Source organism: Anas acuta, chromosome 1 (genome assembly GCF_963932015.1).
Source record: "Anas acuta chromosome 1, bAnaAcu1.1, whole genome shotgun sequence".
Taxonomy (NCBI): Eukaryota; Metazoa; Chordata; class Aves; order Anseriformes; family Anatidae; genus Anas; species Anas acuta.
This window is the reverse complement of record NC_088979.1, coordinates 132,182,393-132,195,441: the sequence shown is the minus strand read 5'-3', so window position 1 is coordinate 132,195,441 and position 13,049 is coordinate 132,182,393. Positions and strand designations below refer to the sequence as shown.

The 13,049-nt window shown below is 39.0% G+C and overlaps 1 protein-coding gene across 11 annotated transcripts in view; it reads left to right on the top strand.

The window, feature by feature from the left end:
- SHISAL1 (shisa like 1) overlaps nucleotides 1-13,049 on the top strand; it is a 79,293-nt gene that overhangs the window by 14,709 nt on the left and 51,535 nt on the right. For 6 of the 11 annotated variants that reach the window (XR_011089208.1, XM_068657295.1, XM_068657254.1 and 3 more), the window contains one exon: nucleotides 800-1,095. The exons of 2 other annotated variants lie outside the window; for them this stretch is intronic. The gene's annotated coding sequence lies outside the window, so the exon portion shown is untranslated. Of the gene's footprint in view, nucleotides 1-774; nucleotides 1,096-13,049 lie in introns of all 11 variants that reach the window. 3 more of the 11 variants (XM_068657264.1, XM_068657238.1, XM_068657227.1) reach the window with 2 other exon arrangements.

Genomic DNA, 13,049 nt, shown 5'->3' with positions numbered 1-13,049 from the left:
CTTGAAATCATTTGTCTCCCCAGATCTCTCTCCTCTTTATTTTTTTATGTATTTGATTGGTTCTTCTGTATCAGAATTCTTATGCTTGTAGTAGCCTGAGTTCTTTGCAAATTGTATGTGGCTGTCCACCATGTGTTTAGATTTGCTTCACTTTATTTTCACTTGAAAATAAATCCTCATTTATTTTCAAATGGTCAAGCCTTCATCTTCCTGTGGTCTTTCTTGGTTTCCTGTTGTATATTGTAGTTACAGCTTGGTGTCAGTGCAGTATTCCTTACTTACCTGTTAAGATGTTCTATAGTTGGTCCCATCTGCTGGATTGAATTAAAAATACTTAGAAGACAATCAACTACTTTCAGAAATGAGGTTTTCTAAACCCATCATACACTTGTTGGTTCTTGGTGCTAGTAGGTAGGATGTGATTCATTAAACTGAATGTATTCATGCACAATGGAATTCTCTCCATCCACCATATGTTCCATATATTCCAAATAGAGATGTTCATATTGATTTGCATGCTGAAAGTGTTTGAAGTTTGAAAGTTTTCTTCTTCAATAATTGAATATAGATCTAGATCTGCAGAACATTTTATAAAGACAGGTGAGATGCATCCCAGCAGTATAAACATCTACCAACGGATTTCTGCTTAGGAATCCCTAACTTACCTTTCTTCTACTAGAGGCATCAAATATACGGTAGAACAGATTTCTTGTCCTAGAGTCATTTTTTTGTTGCATATGTGTTTTTTGTTTTTATTTTTGTTTTCCTTCTCAGAATACTATTATGTACTTGATTTTAGAATTGAAGCATGGAGCACAGCAGTTCTTCCCACAAGAGCACCAGAAACAACTGGATCTAGAGATGGAGAGCAAGAGCAATGGTCACAGGTAGTCAGTCCATCATGATGAGACAGTAGATGGTCCCTACTTTAGATAATGGAAGCTTATCCAGAGGACTTACTCCCAGTATCCCTTTCTTCTTAATATCTAATACTGGATAAATACTCAGTCCATCTTTTGGAAGAAGTTGATCTTGACAAGCAAAGCAAGCTGAGACAACAGAGCTCTAGTGTGTAGAAAATCCAAGACTTCACAGGTATGTGCAGCATTGTGTAGTTAGTTAATTAATAAGTAAATAAGTATTTTGTTTATTCCTTTTAAGTGTCTTACATTCTGTGTCTTGTTCTATTTGGTTGGTCGTAGTTGTTAACAGTATTCTTTGCAGATGGGAGATTGGGGAAATGAGAGATGAGTCAGTGAAAATCACACAGGTGCCGGTTGCATGGTACTGATTAAAAAGATGTGTGCCAAAATGAAGCACATGTTAGCAGAGTCACTTGGATCTGAAGTATTGGATAACAAAACTCTGAAAGTGTTTACAGTGCTATAGGAATGGTTCTGCTTAGATAGTCTGTAAAGTGACAATTTAAAACATGGCTAAATGTTGAAGTATATTATGGTGATGACTATGGAAATACAAAATACTATTGTTGATATTTTAAGTCTTTCAGATGCATTGATTTTTACAAGAATTGGAACAGGCTTTGAATTTTCATCCTGCACAACTGGTCCTGGTTTCAAAGTGTATTTAGGGCAGAAAATTATTTGAACCATTACAGTGTTCAAAAACAGTTTCCCTGTACCTCATAGTTCACTTATCAATAGTGAATAAGTGCTAACACTTTTAACTATACATTTTCCTAAACATCTTAAAGAAATGTGCTTTTATCACCTGAAGATGGATACTTGTTCAGTTGGAAACTAGCCTATGTTTTGTGTAAACTTGGTTTATATGTGCAGCATCATTTTCATTATGCATCATATTGCTAAGAGGCTTCCTTACTCATTGGTCCATCTTCTCACTACTCATTTTTATTGATAACCTATCTCATATTACTGTTTTGTTTTCTGTTATGTAGTGCACTGTATTTCGACATAATTATTAGGTGATACTATTGAAAGATAGTAAAAAGGTTTTTGGAGTAAATTTTAAAATATTTTCAGTGGGTTTGAAAACTTGGCTTGTCATATCAAGCAGCTTGTGACAATGTACCATGATTTCAGCTTAGTTCATGCAGATTCCAAGTGATCAAGCTGGTAAGTGGACACATCTTCATAAACTCAGCAAAATTAAAAGTTTTTATTACACCAAATATCTAATATGCATTACAGTGATGTAATTCATTGCTTTGCTGATCAGTCAAGGTTCAGGACTACCCAGTATTCTGACTGCCTCCTGTTTTCTGAGCCTGTCTGGTGCTCTTCTCAGACTTCAGAAAAAGTCTGGGTAACAGAAGTTACTCTAGTGGATCATGGCAAATCTTATGAGAATCTGCCGAAAAACAAGGCCCCATTGTATCAAATCATACAGGGTAGTATGTCTCCTACTTTGCATATTACAGGGAACAGCTGCAGTAGAGTGGGCACCTGTATGGCCTTTTTGGTACAGGTGTAGCACTGCTCAAAGGGGGAGTAGGAGTTCCTAGCATTATGGCTTGCTCCTAGCCATAATCATTTATGAAAATTAGGTAACTGATTTTGAATCACTTTAGTACAAACAACTAAGGATAAATGTTAAAGCAGAAAAGCCTGAAATGTAATTTCCATTGTGCTGTGAAGTACAAGTAACATTAAACTTCCAGTGACAAGTTTTTTTGTAATTTAATTAAAAACAAGAATGTTGCCAAGTCTTTGCAACCGATTTCTGCCCATGTGTTGCTTGTATTGAGCATTCTGACTTTCTCCAACACAGAATCCTTCTCTGTGACCAAAAGGTCTAGTGTAACAGTAACTTTTCAAAATCCAGTGGGTGAAAATTGATCTACTACATGCAAATGGGGGCTTGCTTGCTAAGTCAGTATAAATATATACAGATTTTAAAAACCCAGAAATACTTCAGAAATACTTTGGTGGGAAAAAAAAAAAAAAAAAAAATTAATATCCAAGAGCATTCCCTGTCACTTAAGATGAATTCTTGAAAATACACCGTCCCAAAATGGTAGAGGAATCTTTCAAAAGGGGAATGATGGGAAATCACTTTAACATAATGCACTCATTCTTCAGATGCAAAATCTTCTAGCATTTGAATAGAAGTTACACTGTTTTTAGTTAATAGAATAAACATTTTTTATCTTTAAAATAGCTGATTTTTGAAAGGTGACACGTCAAAGAGGTCCATGTCCATTGAGAAAAGTAGGATCTTTGATTTTTTTTTCGAATATAGCTCTCACTTAGCAAACCCTGAATTAATCAGACTGAAATGGTACTTGATTACTGCAGTATTGTGGCAGAATTGTATTTACATAGGGGAAAGAAGGTGTTCTTACACTGACCTGTCAATACTGCTGTAATTATCATGTATTTCTGTAGTACTTGATTGTCAAGCTTGAGACCTAAGTTATCAATTGGTCATGGAGTGCTGAAGCAACTGGATAGATTTTTAGCCTGTGTGTAGCTGAAAAGGTAAAAAAGAGAGTACCACTTGAGGCTGTTAAGCAGTCTGTAGTCAGCACCTAAATATTTGGAAATAATCTTGATGCACACTTTCAGATTGAATCAGGTTTGCAACCGTGGAGAAAATATTAATGTATTTGCACCAGTACACATTTTGTATGGCAACACTGATGATTTTCCTGATGAAAAACAGCTTTCCTTAATTATCCAATTGCCTTTTTCCAGTAAGAAAGTTCTGAAGCATTGACTATTCACTTTTTTACTTATATTTTAGGTAGGTTTAGGTTGCATTAATTTCCTTTTAGCATTGAGTCAATGGAAGAATAAACATGTTTATTTTCATATGAATGAACAACATGAATTATGGATTTGCATAACAGAACAATATGAATTATACATAATATATGAAGAGTTTTTGTTTTCAAGAATAAATTTTATTGAAAGCCAAAAAGCCTGCAGTCTGGCTTTTTGTGGTAAGAATGTGTGACATCAGTATGTTGTATGATATAAATACTTAAGGTTCATTATTTGTATTTTTTCTTTAGAGTACAGCAAACCATTCCAGAATGGTTTTCATGCTCCAACTACAGAGGCAAATTGAAATAGCATGGATGGTGGATAGAAAGTAGCAGGCTATTCTGGTGCCCTGGTGTAGTGTTGACAGGTTGATACATCCATTTTGGTGGAAATGCTTTTGTTGTAATGCCCACTATGAAACTTTCTGTAATAAAACCAAGTGGCTTTTAGACTTCTCACATTGCATTTTATTTCTTAAATACAAAGACATGCACATACATTTTCCTTTGTCTACCTCTTTGCAAGAAACTTCCTCCCATGCTGAAAGACCAGCCTATGTAGCCAGGAGATGTGCTGTAGGAGGCATACACATCTCATCTGGCTCCCCATTATGGTTTTATCTCTTCTTTTTGGAAATACTGGTTTCTTGTGAGCTAATAGCTTAATTGTGCAATAAGAGGCCTGACTCTGGAGAAAACATAGATAACTGGGATGCTATTCCCTTGTATTGAGACAAAGATGGAAGTTTTCATTTATGTTCCTGGTGGTACTGATGTTTGTGATCTGTAGTAGTTTCAGATACCCACTAACATGCTGGTAAGCTGTGTAAGGCCGAATTTAGTTGGCTGTTGCTTTCTGGCAACACCTTTGTTCCCTTATTGGCTTTGAAATCTTGCATACATACTTCTGTGGCAGAGCTGCCTTTTTAATTGCAATACCAGCTTTCAAAAAAAAAAAAGTCTGTTGGGTAGTCATACCATTCAACTATCAAAATTTTAAATGTATGACTTTAATTGCAAATGCTTTGTTAGCCATTCACATGGCTATTTTTCTGAACCGATGGTGTTATACGGCTGCAATTGAGACAGCACTTTATTATTAGCTTGTTTCAAGTTCGTTGAGCTGATATCCCCACAGGTCTCCTCTTAAGTGCATCAGTTTGTTTTGTGTTGCAGACATTTAGCAGTTGGTCAGAGATCTTTAGAAATCTGTGTATTGCCATCACATAAGCTGCTGTTTTGATTCTTCTCATAGCTTGTTGGGTTATAAACACTAACAGTCATATTTGTCTTCATTCCTATACAGTTTTTCTTTCTGCTTACTTAATAAACAATGCTCTCTGGATTTCTTTATGACTTGCTTCATCCAATTGAAGATCACAGATATTTTTCTAGTAGATAAACAGATCCATTTACACTTTGATATATATCAGTGATTCTTAGATGTGTGCTTTTTGCAACTTTTACCTTTATAAATTATCAAGTGACTGCCCTACAAAGAAGCAAACTGTGATGTTTAAATTCTGATTGCTGCCTCCTGACTTCCCTGAAAAAATTACTACTTCTTCAGGTAAACTTTGGTTTCATCTCTGTGCACAGTTGGATGTAGTTTTCATTTGAAGAGTTCCTTTGTGACAAGGTTTATGACATTAGAATGCAGTTCCAGTGCAGATGCTTAACTTGGTTATGTGAACCTTTCCACGAATGATTAAGTAGAACTTGGTCATGGTGCAATATCAAGCTGGAAGCCTGATTAACTGGGAAATGTTTTCCACAATGTTATTTTCTTAAGGCAAATTCTTCCTTAATCAGTGCTATACTATAAGATGAGTTTTCTTTTTAGACTGATAGAGATTTGTGATTCGTATAAGTTGGAATGGGCTTCCCAATTATTTTTAATTACCTTATGAGGAAGATAATGAATTGCATGACTGGCTTTGGAAATTCATCTGTTTAAAATCACCTTCAGAAGCTGCTATTCCTAGAGATTATGTGAGAAACACTCCATAGCCAATAACTTAGGCTCAGGCGAGGATCTCAGTGGAGTAGTAATTTATTCGCGATTGCAATGGCGGGCACCCCACAAGCAGGAGAGAGCGCATCTACTAGTTCCAAAACACAGTTTATATACCTTTTGATGGCAGGACCCTCCCCTGTTTCCCCACTGAGTGGGTAATCCAGGTTCACAATCTATCTGATGCTTCACAAACAATGTATGGCCTTCAGTTGCCGGCCTGCTAAATTTCAAATTTATTTTGACATTTTTACTGCTTGAAGTGGTAATGTTTCTTCATTTATCTGACTTGACTTGACACCATGATTTTCACCTAATTGTCCTAAGGAGTCTGGTTGTCTGCATTTTACTAGGTTGCCTGCTAAACTTTCTTATCACTGTAAGCATATCTCAGTACCACATTCCCTCCTTCTAAACAATGTAACTCTGCAAAAACAACATTTCTATTCCCACAATTAGAAGCAAGGTGAAATTGCATTTAAACCATGCTAGTTTGGTATTTTCAGTATACAACTGGTATAAAGATAGGGGTGGGTTTTGGGATGGGAATACAGATCAAAAGTATCCAGAGAAAACAAATAGCTCCTAGCTAGGAATATATTAAGTTAAGAACAAGGCCTCCTTTTAACTGACTTTTTGATATTCCCTGGATGGTATTTCTAATTGATAGGGTTTCTGAACTGCTTATGATGTAACTTCTTGAAGAAAACAATTTTTAACCTATGTAAACATCAATCTAATTAAAAGATTTCAAAATCATTTCCTACTTCTTCAAATTAATTGATGTTTCAATACACTTTCATTTTCTAAGCATGTATTTGTAATAAGCATTATGATGCAAGTTTTATTAAAACAGTCCTAGTTTCATAATCAAGGACTCTTGAATTTCTCCCATATTCCTCACATGACACGTGACACTGAACTTGCTCCAGAAAGAATATGGAAAAGATTGAAACCGTTTATTGGGAAGTGGGATTCAAAAGGACATACAAAATTAGAGGTGATATAACAAATAGAATGTTAAACCAGTCAAACAGCATTTACTATTTATTTACAACTAATCAATAGAAGTCATTGAGCTAAAAGGTATCTGTGCCAACAAGAGCTCCAGAGAAGAGTAGGCACTTAACAGACACAATGAGATAACTGTAATAATTCACTGTTCTAGTAACTAAAGAATTTTCAGGGTTTTTTTTGTTTTGTTTTATTTTTAATTCCAGACATTCCAGAGCCCCTAATCATAGGGATATAGAAGTTTACCACTAAGATAAACTTTTGATCATGTCCATTTTCAAATATCTAGCAGTATGTTCTGGAAATGGAAAAATGAATTTGACCTGTGACTGGTATGACAGACAAGTTTTTAATAGGAATTTAACTGTAGCCTCTTTCTAACCTACAGGAATACTACTAAAAATCTATTGTTAAGAAACAAAACTTCCAGGCTTTGTTCTTTTATTGAAAATTCTGTCATTGATTTCAATGTAATGAAGTTGTCATTTAATTTAGGTTTCTGAGTGGCCATATGGAAAAAATAAAGTATACTGTGTGGGTAACAGAGTGACATTAAATAGGGTTAAACAGAAATGTTTTTGCTTTTTCAAGGAAGGAAGAAGAAACTGTCAAGTCACCAAAGAATGTTTCACTTGACCCAGGACAACATATATTTCTCTTGCTCTACAAATTAAAGAGAAATTAAAAAAGCACTTAGACATTTCTAGAACAACATTTGTTGTTTTTTTTTTTCCTGTTTTTATTCTTCAGTGTCTGCATTTAGAATGTGAAACATTTCACATTTTTAAAAAACAACCTTTTTACCTGACTTTGTGGATGCTTTGGTGCATGCCCTGCGTGGTGCCAGGAGTTGGACTCGATGATACTTATGGGTCCCTTCCAACTCAGGGTATTCTATGATTCTATGATTCTACGCAGTGTAGACAAAATGACCTATTCTGGTTTATGCTACAGTCAAGTAGGAAACCAGGAAGTAGGCTCTTTTGCTCAAAGAAGTCTTCTTAAGAACAAGAACTTGTATAAACTTTTATGAGTTAAATTACACAGGAAAGAAATATAGAGAACTGGATTGAAAGGATAGAGGTGACCTTAGCTAACTAGAATATAACCCTCTTATGGTGCTACCAGCCTGGCCAGTAAACAGAAAATTAGAATGTTATGTATAGTTATGACAGTCGTAGCAAGGTATAATACTGCCTGGAAGGAAGGAAGGCGGGGACAGGCTTCAACAGTTTGAAGTTCCAGTGATTAGGCTAATCTTTCACTTCTGCTATGTTTAAATGTGTCACAAATACACATAATTTTCAGAAAATGTGTTTATATCACATTTTTGGATGAGGCAACAAGATGAACAGTGTCTCGATGCAATAGAGAAGCATAAAAAAAAATTGTTGTGGGAAGGTTGGAATTCAGATTTGGAACTTCTAGCTGAAGTGAGTTAAGCCTAAACAAAAAGCTTCTCTGCACTTCAGAGACCTCATTAGGTTCAGTTCAACTATACTTGAGTTTTAAGGATTTCATAATTCAGCATATTTTGGATGTCATTTACTGTCCCAAGACACAATTGATTGTCTAGGGTATATGACTTCATCCATACTGACAAATACATTACACAGTGGGCATGAAAAGTCTTATGGTTAGTGAAAAGAAACTCACTCCATAATGAGTGTTTGTGGTAACTGCCAAAAGATTATATTTTTATTAGACAAGAGAGTCCAAAAAACTGTGACAATAGATAGGGCGTTTGCAAATAGACCTTGAAAGCCCATAGAGATATTAAGATTAAAGTAATATTCTGCTTATAAAATTTGCGTGCATAGTGTGCCCCCTTAGAAGCTGTAGCACCAGCTTTTTTTTGGTCATATGCTAAGTTTTACAACCAGTTTTCTCTGTTGCTCATTCAAATAAAACAGGTAACACTATCGGTATTACAGGACACTAAAATTATGACAATAAATTAACCAATTTTATTTTTCTTTAATACCCAAAAGAATGCATCATTGGGATTAGGCTATAAGAAACAGTTCCCTGTGCTGATAAGGGATTCTTCATTTAGACCGTGATGAAGTAATGTATATAATGTGGTGTTGCTGCAGATAGGAAATGTAGTTAATCAGCCACAATTTCCAGGAAAAAAAAAATCAAATCATTCCAGTGATTTAAAACTCTACATTCTTATTTGGCTTCTTTAGCACATCTAAGTTGTGTCCTGTTCCTCACTGTCTCTAAATTTGAAGGTTGGTATGGCTATTCTAAGATATCTAACAGTGATTAAAAAAAAAATAATCTGCAAGGATCATTTAAAACATTATTGGTGTCCTTCATCAGAATCTTTCCATAAATTAAGGTGTATATTTAATTACACACTGGTTAAGTAATTCTCCTTTGAGTTCCTTGGGTTAGAGATTTTGCAGGAGTATCTCAGAGACAATGGCAGCCATCTAGTTCCTGTCCTAAGTTGGACTTCTGACTCTGCTTTCCAGCTTTACTAGGACCAAAGGCATCACTGAGGCTTATAATGACTTCAAATTTGATTATTAAGTAGGGTAAGCAAAATTACCTAGCCAGGCAGTCTTTCATATGTAAACTGAATGAAAATTACTTAAACATCAAATGAGTTTATATTCTCATAGAGAATGAGTCTGTTTTTTTCAGTTTTCCCTAACCTGGTCAGTTTTCACAGGAGCATGGCATTTTTAATCAGTGTTTCCTGTTTAAGTCATCATATCTAGAAACCTCATGTGCAGTTCCCAAATCTGGTATGTTCTTCGTTTATGACTGTAACTTCTCCACGCATCATTTTCTCTCTGGAAAATAGAAATACTACCCAATCTCCACTATTATTCTTTTCATTTGTTTGGACTCTGAAGTATCTAGGAGACTGCATGACTGCAGTACTGCTTGACTGCATGACTGCAGTACTGCTTGCTAGTAATCTTTGCTGTGTAACATGCATGATGAATGTTATACTTTGTGTGTGTTATTTACAGCTGGTATGTTCTGTCAATGATTTTCTGTATGATGGTGTATAAGGTGAAGAGGAAGCAATTGTCACTATTGTTATAAATGAGGTCTCAACTCAATCTGAATTTTGTAATATTTATAAAACAAATATTTCTAAAAGGTATAAAAGGCAAGTAAACAGCGCTGGGTGTGCAGGGAGTCTACGCTCCACCAACATGCACACACAAACATCAAACATTCTAAATATACAGAACATTGCTTTACATACTAAACCCGAGTATGCCTATACATACGTACAATCAGGAAAGGTAACAAACAATCCTTTCAGTTCCATGACTTAACAGTCTCCATTTTCCATTCCTTTTGAACAATATGTCTCGCCTTAAGTTTTCAAGCAACTCAGTCTTCGGGCCTTATGTATCCCGTTCTTCCCGGATTGAAGAAAAGCATATCCATCTCCTTTTCAACGCCAATAGGCCTGGGTCAAAAGGCACGTTCAGGTCAACAGCAAATAACAGCAAAGGCCTTCGATGGCTGTAGCAGCAGAGAGACCGATGGCGTAGCAGTCGGATCAGTAAAGGAGCCCGCAGCTCCCTCACTATCTGGAAAACCACACGTTTCTGACTGTGGGTCCACATGGCTCTTTAAGGCCTCAGAGACTGCTCGCCAGGTGCCGATCAATCCCACTGCAACCTTGCCGTTTTTAGTTGCAGAGTCCCACACCTTGACCACAGTTTGGTCCCATATTTCAGGCTCATAAACTGTCTGATTGTTAATAAGGAGAATTAGCTGTAAGGTTACCAGGACAGTCTTTGTTCCTAAGGACGTATGATTCCCCATAATGCGCAGCTGCTTACCAGCGAGAGGCAGTTGTGTGCACGGGTCCGCTTGTCTCAGCTCGAGCTTCTCTCCAGCTCCAGTGCGCCTATTTCCAGCGACTTTCTGTACAAGCTTCTCTGAACAGTTTGCTGAGTTTGGCCGAACCTATCTTCATGAGGCAATCAAAGTGCCTGTTCCCATCCTGGTCTCCATTCTGCCAGCCTGTTCCTCTTCACTTCTTTTTCCTGCTTCTTTATTGATGACGTAACTTCATCGTGTTGCCCAGTTCTTTTCAAAACAGCTTTTCATTGGTCAAAAAGCTAGGTGCGTGTGTCGATCTGCTCGAGGGTAGGAAGGCTCTGCAGGAGGATCTGGATAGGCTGCACCGATGGGCTGAGGTCAACTGCATGAAGTTCAACAAGGCCAAGTGCCGGGTCCTGCACCTGGGGCGCAATAACCCCAAGCAGAACTACAGGCTGGGAGAGGAATGGTTGGAGAGCTGCCAGGCAGAGAAGGACCTGGGAGTGATGGTGGACAGTCGGCTGAATATGAGCCAGCAGTGTGCTCAGGTGGCCAAGAAGGCCAACGGCATCCTGGCTTGTATCAGAAACACTGTGACCAGCAGGGCTAGGGAGGTGATCGTCCCCCTGTACTCGGCTCTGGTGAGGCCGCACCTCGAGTACTGTGTTCAGTTTTGGGCCCCTCGCTACAAGAAGGACATCGAGGTGCTTAAGCGGGTCCAAAGAAGGGCGACGAAGCTGGTGAGGGGCCTGGAGAGCAAGTCCTATGAGGAGCGGTTGAAGGAGCTGGGCTTGTTCAGCCTAGAGAAGAGGAGGCTCAGGGGTGACCTTATTGCTCTGTATAAGTACATTAAAGGAGGCTGTAGCGAGGTGGGGGTTGGCCTGTTCTCCCATGTGCCTGGTGACAGGACGAGGGGGAATGGGCTAAAGTTACGCCAGGGGAGTTTTAGGTTAGATGTTAGGAAGAATTTCTTTACTGAAAGGGTTGTTAGGCATTGGAACGGGCTGCCCAGGGAGGTGGTGGAGTCACCATCCCTGGAAGTCTTCAAAAGACGTTTAGATGTAGAGCTTAGGGATATGGTTTAGTGGGGACTGTTAGTGTTAGGTCAGAGGTTGGACTCGATGATCTTGAGGTCTCTTCCAACCTAGAAATTCTGTGATTCTGTGATTCTGTAACAACAACAGCAAACATCCGGAAACATCCATGCCTTAACGGCTGGAGAACAAGAAACCATCTGGAGAACAAGAAACCTGAGACTGCATGGAGTCTCCTGAATCACCCTTCTTTGTTCCCTCTAAACTCTTTTATATTCCTGATGGCCTCGTCGTTAAGAGTCTAATGTTATCTCAGTCACGGGGTTTTCCAGCCCCCATGGCCACATTCCCAAATCTCCCCCTTCTTTATTAATATCAACCATTTTCTGGCTGATCCAGCATGGGCTTCCCACAGGCAGCAGCTCTTCCAGAACTGCTCCAGATATGGGTCCGTACCACGGGGTCCATCCCTCAGGAGAAATCTGCTCCAACCTGGCTCCCCTACGGGCAGCAGCTCCTGCTAGGTCACCTGCTCCTGCGTGGTCTCCCCTCTCCACAGGCTACAGGTCCGGCCCGGAATCTACTCCAGCAGGGGTCTTCCACAGGCGGCAGCCTCTGTCGGTGCAGGGCCACCTGCTCCACCGTGGTCTCCATGGGCTGCAGCATGGAACCCTGCTCCACCGTGGTATTCCATGGGCTGCAGGGGGACTTCTGCTCCGGCACCTGGAGCACCTCTCCCCCTCCTTCTTCACTGACCTTGGCGCCTGCAAGGCTGTCTCTTACTCCTCTCACACTCCCAGTGTGGCACAGCGTTTTTTTTCCCCTGTCTTAAATATGCTCTTACAGAGGCGCAAAACAACATCGCTTATTGGCTCGGCTCTGGTCAGCAGTGGGGCCCTTACCAAACATGGGGCAGCTTCTAGATCCTTCCCACAGAAACCACCCCTGTGGCCCCCTGCTACCAAAAACTTGCCATGTAAACCCACTACATCACTAAAATTGGAAGACCTGCTGGAGATTGGTGTGGAAAGGAGTCCTTCATTATGTCACATGTGGTGGCATGTTTTTATGTCTGTATGGCATATTGTTATGTCTGTATGTAGATGTTCCTATCTGATTATAACATATGGTCTCCATTAACACCAGCGACAGGACCCGCGGGAACGGGGTTAAGCTGAGGCAGGGGAAGTTTAGGCTTGACATCAGGAGGGGGTTCTTCACAGAGAGAGTGGTTGCACACTGGAACAGGCTCCCCAGGGAAGTGGTCACTGCACCGAGCCTGACTGAATTTAAGAAGAGATTGGACTGTGCACTTAGTCACATGGTCTGAACTTTTGGGTAGACCTGTGCGGTGTCAAGAGTTGGACTTGATGATCCTTAAGGGTCCCTTCCAACTCAGGATATTCTATGATTCTATGATTCTATGATTCTACAT